Raw genomic sequence first — 9,555 nt, forward strand, 5'->3', positions numbered from 1 at the left:
TGTCTTCCTTGAAGCCCTAAAGCAATGTTTTTCAAACATTCCCACAGAAATTCTGATGATAAAGGAGAGCGGACACTCCAAAGTCATCCCAAGTGAGTTCAAAATATCTTCCAAGTTTCTTGTTTTACCTTCAAGTTCATGTAAACTGTACATAAATATAGGGGAAAAAAATAGTCCCTTCATTGTCGGAAGAGCTCCTCTCAGGGAGAAAACTCTTCGTTATGTAATCAGGTCTTCTATACACAGATGTGATGGATAGGGGTGAGATCAGGAGAAAGCTAACTGGGTCGAGTAAATGATGAGCTGGAATCCCCGGGTTTGGCAGCAGCCCAAGAAGAACAGCGTGTAAGGAGGAGAAAGATCACAGGACAGGAGCTGCCAGTCGCCCAAGAGAACTTCTTTCCCTGTGCATATGGGCCCTAGGGACTTTCAAAGAACTGGAATTTCCAATATGCAGTCCACAGTCTCTGCCATGCTCTGCACCTTCTAATCCCCACCCTACCTCTACACTGCTTTCCCCTCTGGATCTAAAGACATGTTGCTGTGTTTAAGGGAAATCAAGGGAACGGGGCAATGTTCTTTATTTTGGACATGGAGGACAGGGGAGAGAAACAACTGAGCTAGAAAGTTCTGTGGGCACCAGACATGAGAATGGAAGTCATCAAGAATTGGTACAAAGTTTGGAGGGAATATTGGATGGAGGAAAGGTGAGTTAATTGTGAGTTAATTGCATTTGAATCTCCAAATCTATGGCAGATGGCAGGAATCTTAAACTTTTTTTGACATAAGTATCTTGGAAGTCTGGTGAATCCCACAGACCTCTTCCCAGAATAATGTTTTTAAAAGCTTAAAAGATATATTGTATTATAAAGAAAACCAATTACACACTTTTAAAGAAAATTATCAGAATATTGGGGGAAAAAAACAAATTTGTGATACCTATAGCATTAAACATGCTTCTTTATTAAATAACAAGGGCTATTAGCAGGTATAATACTTATTGTAGCTTTAAGTAGTAATGAGCTTTAAAAGATGTGAGATATTTGTAGCAGCTGTGATGTAACATGAAAGTACCTGATTTACACTGATGAGGAAGTCACAGGTACTACAGTTCCTTCTGTGGCTTGTTTCCTATATTCACAAACGAAGGAAATGCTCACACTTTTCCTCATCTAAGTGCATGAGAAAATGAAATGTATCCATGGACACTCTGAGGGTCTGTGCATCCCAGGTTAAAGGTTACAGAATCCCTGGGTAGGTTGATTCAACTGACATCTGGGTTAATATGTCATAGAAAAGTCATGTGTTTAATGTTTTACCTTCTAGAAAAACTGCTGCTTTGGGAAGATTTGCCAGGTTTGTGCTGTGGCTTTTTGTAGTCTTAACTACTGGACACCAGGGAAGTCCCAGGAACAACTTCTTTTAACAGAAGAGGCAACTACTTCTTTAGAGAATAAAGAATTGGCCTTATGAGAACTATTTTTCTGCCAAGACATTTGAGACATGTTGACAAGGTAATTTCTTTATAGTGTCCTGGATTTCCACAAATTTCCTGTTGTGAACTTCCATAATTAGAAAGAGTGCTTCACTCGGGGAGGCACAAATGGTGATGTATAACAAATATTCAGTAAACCTGCTTTTCTTTAATAGACTTCCTGTGACACATGTAATTGATTAACTGCATATTAACAGGTCAGCTTCAAAATATGACTTGATTTTCTTTTTTTTGTTGTGGCCATGCAGCATGTGGGATCCTAGTTCCTTGACCAGGGATCAAACCTATGCTCCCTGCAGTGGAAGTGCAGAGTCTTAACCACTGCTCCACCAGGGAAGTTCCTTGACTTGTTGATTTTTAAATGTTTAAATTTTTACATATAGTAGAATTCACTTTTCTGGTTGTATTGTTCCATGAATTTTAACACATGCATAAATTCCTGTGATAATCACAACAAATGAGAAAAAGAACAATTCCAACACCTCCAAAAAATTCTCTTGTGCTGCCCTTCTGTAGGCAAACTCAACTTGACACCTAACTCCCGGCAACCACTGATGTATTCTCTGTGGCTACAGTTTTGTCATTTCTAGAATGTCATGTAAATGGATTCATACGGTATACAATCTTTAAAGACTCTCTTCTTTTGCTTAGCATGACGCATCTGGGATTGATACTTGCCGTTGCATGAATCAATAATTTGTTCCTTTTTATTACTGAATAGCGTTCCACTGCAAGAATGTATCACAGTTTATTTATCCATTAACCCATTGAAGGACATCTGAGTTCTTTCCAGTGTTTTTTGATTATGAATAAAGCATCTGTAAACACTTGTTTGGAGGTTTTTGCATGATTTTAAGTTTTACTTCTCTGTGGTAAAGACCTAGAAGTGGGGTTGCTGGGTCATTTGGTAGATGTGTGTTTATAAGAAATTTGCCCGTCTGTTTTCTGGAGTGGCTGTATCATTTTGCACTCCTACCAGCAATGAAAGAAAAGTCCAGTTGCTCAGCATTCTTGTCAGCACTTGGTATTTTATTTTAGCTGTTCTAATATGTGTATTTCGTGGTGGTTTTAATTTGCACTTCCCTAATAACTACTGATGTTGAGGATCTTTTTATGTGTTTATTTGCCATCTGTATATCGTTGTGATGGTTAATTTTATGTATGAACTTGAAGGGGCCATGATATTTGGTCAAATACTATTCTGGGTGTTCCTGCGAGGATGTTTTTGGGTGAGATTAATGTTAAAGCAGTAGTGTAAGGAACACAGATTGCTCTCTCTAATGTAGGTGGGCCTCACCCAACTAGCTGAAGTTCTAAACAGAACAAAAAAGCTGACCTTCCCCTGAGTAAGGTAACGTCTCTGGTTTGACTGCCTTTGAAGTGGGACATTGACTTTTTCCTACCTTCAGACTCGAACTGAAACTCATGCTCTTCCTGGGTCTTGAGGCTGCCAGCCATCAGACTGGATCTACACCAGCAGTTTTCCTGGTTCTCAGACCTGCAGACTCAGACTGGAGCTACACCTCTGGCTCTCTTTAGTGTCCATCTTGCTGACTGAGCCTGCAGATCTTGAGTCTTGTTGGTTTCCATAATCACATGAGCCAATTCCTTATAATAAGTCTTCTGCATACATATACATCTGATCGGTTCTGTTTCTCTGGAGAACGCTGACTAATGCAATGGGGAAGTGTCTGTTTAAATCTTTTCCCAATGTTTTAATTGGATCATTGCTTTCTGATTTCTAAGTTTGGAGAGCTTTACATACTCTGGATACAGGTCTTTTGTTAGATGTGTGATTTGCAAATACTTTCCCCCAGTAGGTGGCTTGTCTTCATTCTTTTAACAATGAAAAGTTAAAACTTCCCTTTGCACAGCAAAAGTTTTCAGTTTTGATGATGTCAAATTCATCAATTTTTTGCTTCTACAGATCATGCTTTCAGTGTCATATCTAAGAATTTTTGGCCTAACCCAAGGTCAGGATGAGTTTCTCTTATGTTTTCTTCTGAGAATTTTGTAGTTTAATATTTTGCATTTCAATTTGAGTTAATTTTTTATATGGCATGAGGTACAGGTTAAAGTTCATTTTTTAGCATGTGAATATCCAGTTGTTCTGGGATCACTTGTTGAGAAGACTATCCTTTCCACTGAACTGATTTTTTTTTTAATATTTCATTCTAATTTTACAGTGTTCAAAGGGAGGCTTGAGATTTACCAAGGACTTTGAATCTAGAGGATGATGCGTGTCCCAAAGAAGGTTTCTGATTCTTTCCTACACTTTCTAGATTTGGATAGCAATCAGTGGCTAAAAAGTAAGTTATATCATCAAATACAGATTCAACGTTCTCAAAATAGCACAGGGCCTAAGGAGACAAGAAAAGGGCTGATACATCATGAAAAATTTCAACCAAACATTTCTCCAAATCCAAATCCTATCTTTTCACAATATTCTGGAGTATTTTATTTGTGCTCTGAAAATCCAAGAGAGCCAACAGACTCTCTGTTCTCAAAATATGCCTGTTATAATTCTGCTTCCTGGATGTCCCAGTTCACAATTTATCGATATGCTTATCATAATACCTTATATATTCATTAGAAGAAGCAGTGGGCATTCAGAGAAGCAGAGGATAGCAAGGAAAGTTTGATGAAAAAAATGAAGTTTAACCATTAGAAAAGAATTTTAGATTATAAAATTCATCTTAGGAGATTGGTTCAAGATGGCGGAGTAGAAGGACGTGCACTCACTACCTCTTGTGAGAGCACCTGCATCACAACTCACTGCTAAACAATCATCGACAGGAAGACACTGGAACTCACCAAAACAAGATACCCCACAACCAGGGGCTTCCCTGGTGGTGCAGTGGTTGAGAATCTGCCTGCTAATGCAGGGGACATGGGTTCGAGCCCTGGTCTGGGAAGATCCCACATGCCGGGGAGTAACTAGGCCCGAGAGCCACAACTACTGAGCCTGCGCGTCTGGAGCCTGTGCTCTGCAACAACAGAGGCTGCAATAGTGAGAGGCCCGCATACCGTGATGAAGAGTGGCCCCCGCTTGCCACAACTAGAGAAAGCCCTCGCACAGAAACGAAGACACAACACAGCCAAAAATAAATTAAAAAAAAAAAAAAGATACCCCACATCCAAAGACAAGGGAGAAGCCACAATGAGATGGCAGGTGGGGTGCAATCACAATAAAATCAAATCCCATAACTGCTGGGTGGGTGACTCACAAACTGGAGAACACTTACACCACAGAAGTGCACCCACTGGAGTGAAGGTTCTGAGCCCCACGTTAGGCTTCCCAACCTGGGGGTCCGGCAACAGGAGGAGGAATTCCTAGAGAATCAGACTTTGAAGGCTAGTGGGATTTGACTGCAGGACTACTACAGGACTGGGGGAAACAGAGACTCCATTCTTGGAGGGCACACACAAAGTAGTGTGTACATCAGGACCCAGGAGAAGGAGCAGTGAGCCCATAGGAGACTGAACCAGACCTACCTGCTAGTGTTGGAGGGTCTCCTGCAGAGGTGGGGGTGCCTGTGCCTCACCGTAAGGACAAGGACACTGGCAGCAGAAGTTCTGGGAAGTACTCCTTGGCATGAGCCCTCCCAGAGTCCACCATTAGCCCCACCAAAGAGCCCGGGTAGGCTCCAGTGTTGGGTCGCCTCAGGCCAAACAACCAACAGGGAGGGAACTCAGCCCTACCCATCAGCAGACAAGCAGATTAAAGTTTTACAGAGCTCTGCCCACCACAGCAACACTCAGCTCTACCCACCACCAATCCCTCCCATCAGGACGCTTGCACAAGCCTCTTAGATAGCCTCATTCACCAGAGGAGAGACAGCAGAAGCAAGAATAAACAATCCTGCAGCCTGTGGAACAAAAACCACATTCACAGAAAGATAGACAAGATGAAAAGGCAGAGGGCTATGTACCAGATGAAGGAACAAGATAAAACCCCAGAAAAGGGCTTCCCTGGTGGTGCAGTGGTTGGGAGTCCGCCTGCCGATGCAGGAGACGCAGGTTCGTGCCCCGGTCCGGGAGGATCCCACATGCCGCGGAGCGGCTGGGCCCATGAGCCATGGCCGCTGGGCCTGCGCATCCAGAGGCTGTGCTCCACAACAGGAGAGGCCACAGTGGGAGAGGCCCGTGTACCGCAAAAAAAAAAAAAAAAAAAAAAAAAACCAGAAAAGCAACTAAATGAAGTGGAGATAGGCAACCTTCCAGAAAAAGAATTCAGAATAATGATAGTGAAGATGATCCAGGACCTCGGAAAAACAATGGAGACAAAGTTCGAGAAGATGCAAGAAATGTTTAACAAAGACCTAGAAGAATTAAAGAACAAACAAACAGAGATGAACAACACAGTAACTGAAATGAAAAATATACTAGAAGGAATCAATAGCAGAATAACTGAGGCAGAAGAACGGATAAGTGACCTGGAAGACAGAATGGTGGAATTCACTGCCACGGAACAGAATAAAGAAAAAAGAATGAAAAGAAATGAAGACAGCCGAAGAGACCTCTGGGACAACATTAAACGCAACAACATTCGCATTATAGGGGTCCCAGAAGGAGAAGAGAGAGAGAAAGGACCCGAGAAAATACCTGAAGAGATTATAGTAGAAAACTTCCCTAACATTGGAAAGGAAATAGTCACCCAAGTCCAGGAAGCACAGAGAGTCCCAGGCAGGGTAAACCCAAGGAGAAACACACCAAGACACATAGTAATCAAATTGACAAAAACTAAAGACAAAGAAAAATTACTGAAAGCAACAAGGGAAAAACAACAAATAACACACAAGGGAACTCCCATAAGGTTAACAGCTGATTTCTCGGCAGAAATTCTACAAGCCAGAAGGGAGTGGCATGATATACTTAAAGTGATGAAAGGGAAAAACCTACAACCAAGATTACTCTACCCAGCAAGGATCTCATTCAGATTGGATGGAGAAATCAAAAGCTTTACAGGCAAGAGAATTCAGCACCACCAAACCAGCTCTACAACAAATGCTAAAGGAACTTCTCTAAGTGGGAAACACAAGAGAAGAAAAGGACCTACAAAAACAAACGCATAACAATTAAGAAAATGGTAATAGGCACATACATATCAATAATTACCTTAAATGTGAATGGATTAAATGCTCCAACCAAAAGACACACGCTGTCTGAATGCATACAAAAACAATACCCATATATATGCTGTCTACAAGAGACCCACTTCAGACCTAGGGACACATCCAGACTGAAAGTGAGGGGATGGGAAAAGATATTCCATGCAGATGGAAATCAAAAGAAAGCTGGAGTAGCAATACTCATATCAGATAAGATAGACTTTAAAATAAAGAATGTTACAAGTGACGAGGAAGGACACTACATAATGATCAAGGGATCAATCCAAGAAGAAGATATAACAATCATATATGCAACCAACATAGGAGCATCTCAATACATAAGGCAACTGCTAAAAGCTATAAATGAGAAAATCAACAGTAACACAATAATAGTGGGGGACTTTAACACCTCACTTACACCAATGGACAGATCATCCAGACAGAAAATTAATAAGGAAACAGAAGCTTTAAATGACACAAGAGACCAGATAGATTTAATTGATATTTATAGGACATTCCATCCAAAAACAGCAGATTACACTTTCTTCTCAAGTGCACATGGAACATTCTCCAGGCTAGATCACATCTTGGGTCACAAATCAAGCCTCAGTAAATTTAAGAAAATTGAAATCATATCAATCATCTTTTCTGACCACAACACTATGAGATTAGAAATCAATTACAGGGGGAAAAAACGTAAAAAACACAAACACATGGAGGCTAAATAATACGTTACTAAATAACCAAGAGATCCCTGAGGAAATCAAAAAATACCTAGAGACAAATTACCATAAAAACATAAAGATCCAAAACCTGTAGAATGCAGCAAAAGCAGTTCTAAGAGGGACGTTTATAGCTATACAAGCCTACCTCAAAAAAAAGAAAAATCTCAAATAAACAATGTGACCTTACACCTAGAGGAACTAGAGAAAGAAGAACAAACAAAAGCCAAAGTTAGTAGAAGGAAAGAAATCATAAAGATCACAGCAGAAATAAATGAAATAGAAACAAAGAAAACAATAGCAAAGATCAATAAAATTAAAAGCTGGTTCTTTGAGAAGATAAACAAAATTGATAAACCATTAGCCAGACTCATCAAGAAAAAGAGGGAGAGGACTCAAATCTGTAAAATTAGAAATGAAAAAGGAGAAGTTACAACAGACACTACAGAAATACAAAGCATCCTAAGACACTACTACGAGCAACTCTATGCCAATAAAATGGACAACCTGGAAGAAATGGACAAATTCTTAGAAAGGTATAACCTTCTAAGAATGAACCAGGAAGAAATAGAAAATATGAACAGACCAATCACAAGTAATGAAATGGAAAGTGTGATTAAAAATCTTCCAACAAACAGAAGTCCAGGACCAGAGGGCTTCACAGGTGAATTCTATCAAACATTTAGAGAAGAGCTAACACCCATCCTTCTCAAACTCTTCCAAGAAATTGCAGAGGAAGGAAAACGCCCAAACTCATTCTATGAGGCCACCATCACCCTGATACCAAACCAGACAAGGGTACTACAAAAAAAGAAAATTACAGACCAATATCACTGATGAAAATAGATGCAAAAATCCTTAACAAAATACTAGCAAACAGAATCGAACGACGCATTAAAAGGTCCATACACCATGATCAAGTGGGATTTATCCCAGCAATGCAAGGATTCTTCAATACGCGCAAATCAGTCATTGCCATATTAACAAAGGGAAGAAGAAAAACCATACGCTCATCTCAACAGATGCAGAAAAAGCTTCTGACAAAATTCAACATCCATTTATGATAAAAACTCTCCAGAAAGTGGGCACAGAGGGAACCTACCTCAACATAATAAAGGCCATATACGACAAGCCCACAGCAAATATCATTCTCAATGGTGAAAAACTGAAAGCATTTCCTCTAAGATCAGGAACAAGACAAGGATGTCCACTCTCACCACTATTATTCAACATAGTTGTGGAAGTCCTGGCCATGGCATTCAGAGAAGAAAAAAAATAAAAGAAATCCAAATAGGAAAAGAAGAAGTAAAATCATCACTCTTTGCAGATGACATGATAGTATACATAGAGAATCCTAAAGATGCCACCAGAAAACTACTAGAGCTAATCAATAAATTTGGTAAAGTTTCAGGATACAAAAGTAATGCACAGAAATCTCTCGCATTTCTATACACTAATGATGAAAAATCTGAAAGAGAAATTAAGGAAACACTCCCATTTACCATTGCAACAAAAAGAATAAAATACCTAGGAATAAACCTACCAAGGGAGACAAAAGACCTGTATGCAGAAAACTATAAGACACTGATGAAAGAAATTAAAGATGATATAAACAGATGGAGAGATACACCATGTTCTTGGACTGGAAGAATCAACATTCTGAAAATAACTATACTACCCAAAGCAATCTACAGATTCAATGCAATCCCTATCAAACTACCAATGACATTTTTCACAGAACTAGAACAAAAAGTTTCACAATTTGTATGGAAACACAAAAGACCCCGAATAGCCAAAGCAGTCTTGAGAAAGAAAAAAGGAGCTAGAGGAATCAGGCTCCTGGACTTCAGACTATGCTACAAAGCTACAGTAATCAAGACAGTACGGTATGGCACAAAAACAGAAATATAGACCAATGAAACCGGATAGAAAGCCCAGAGATAAACCCACGCACCTATGGTCAACTAATCTATGACAAAGGAGGCAAGGATATACAATGGAGAAAAGACAGCCTCTTCAATAAGTGGTGCTGGGACAACTGGACAGCTACATGTAAATGAATGAAATTAGAACACTCCTTAACACCATACACAAAAAGAAACTCAAAATGGATTAGAGACCTAAATGTAAGACTGGACACTATAAAACTCTTAGAGAAAAACATAGGAAGAACACTCTGTGACATAAATCACAGCAAGATCTTTTTTGATCCACCTCGTAGAGTAAT

The sequence above is a fragment of the Leucopleurus acutus genome, assembly GCF_964270905.1.
Source record: "Leucopleurus acutus genome assembly, chromosome: 11".
In the NCBI taxonomy this organism is placed as follows: Eukaryota; Metazoa; Chordata; class Mammalia; order Artiodactyla; family Delphinidae; genus Leucopleurus; species Leucopleurus acutus.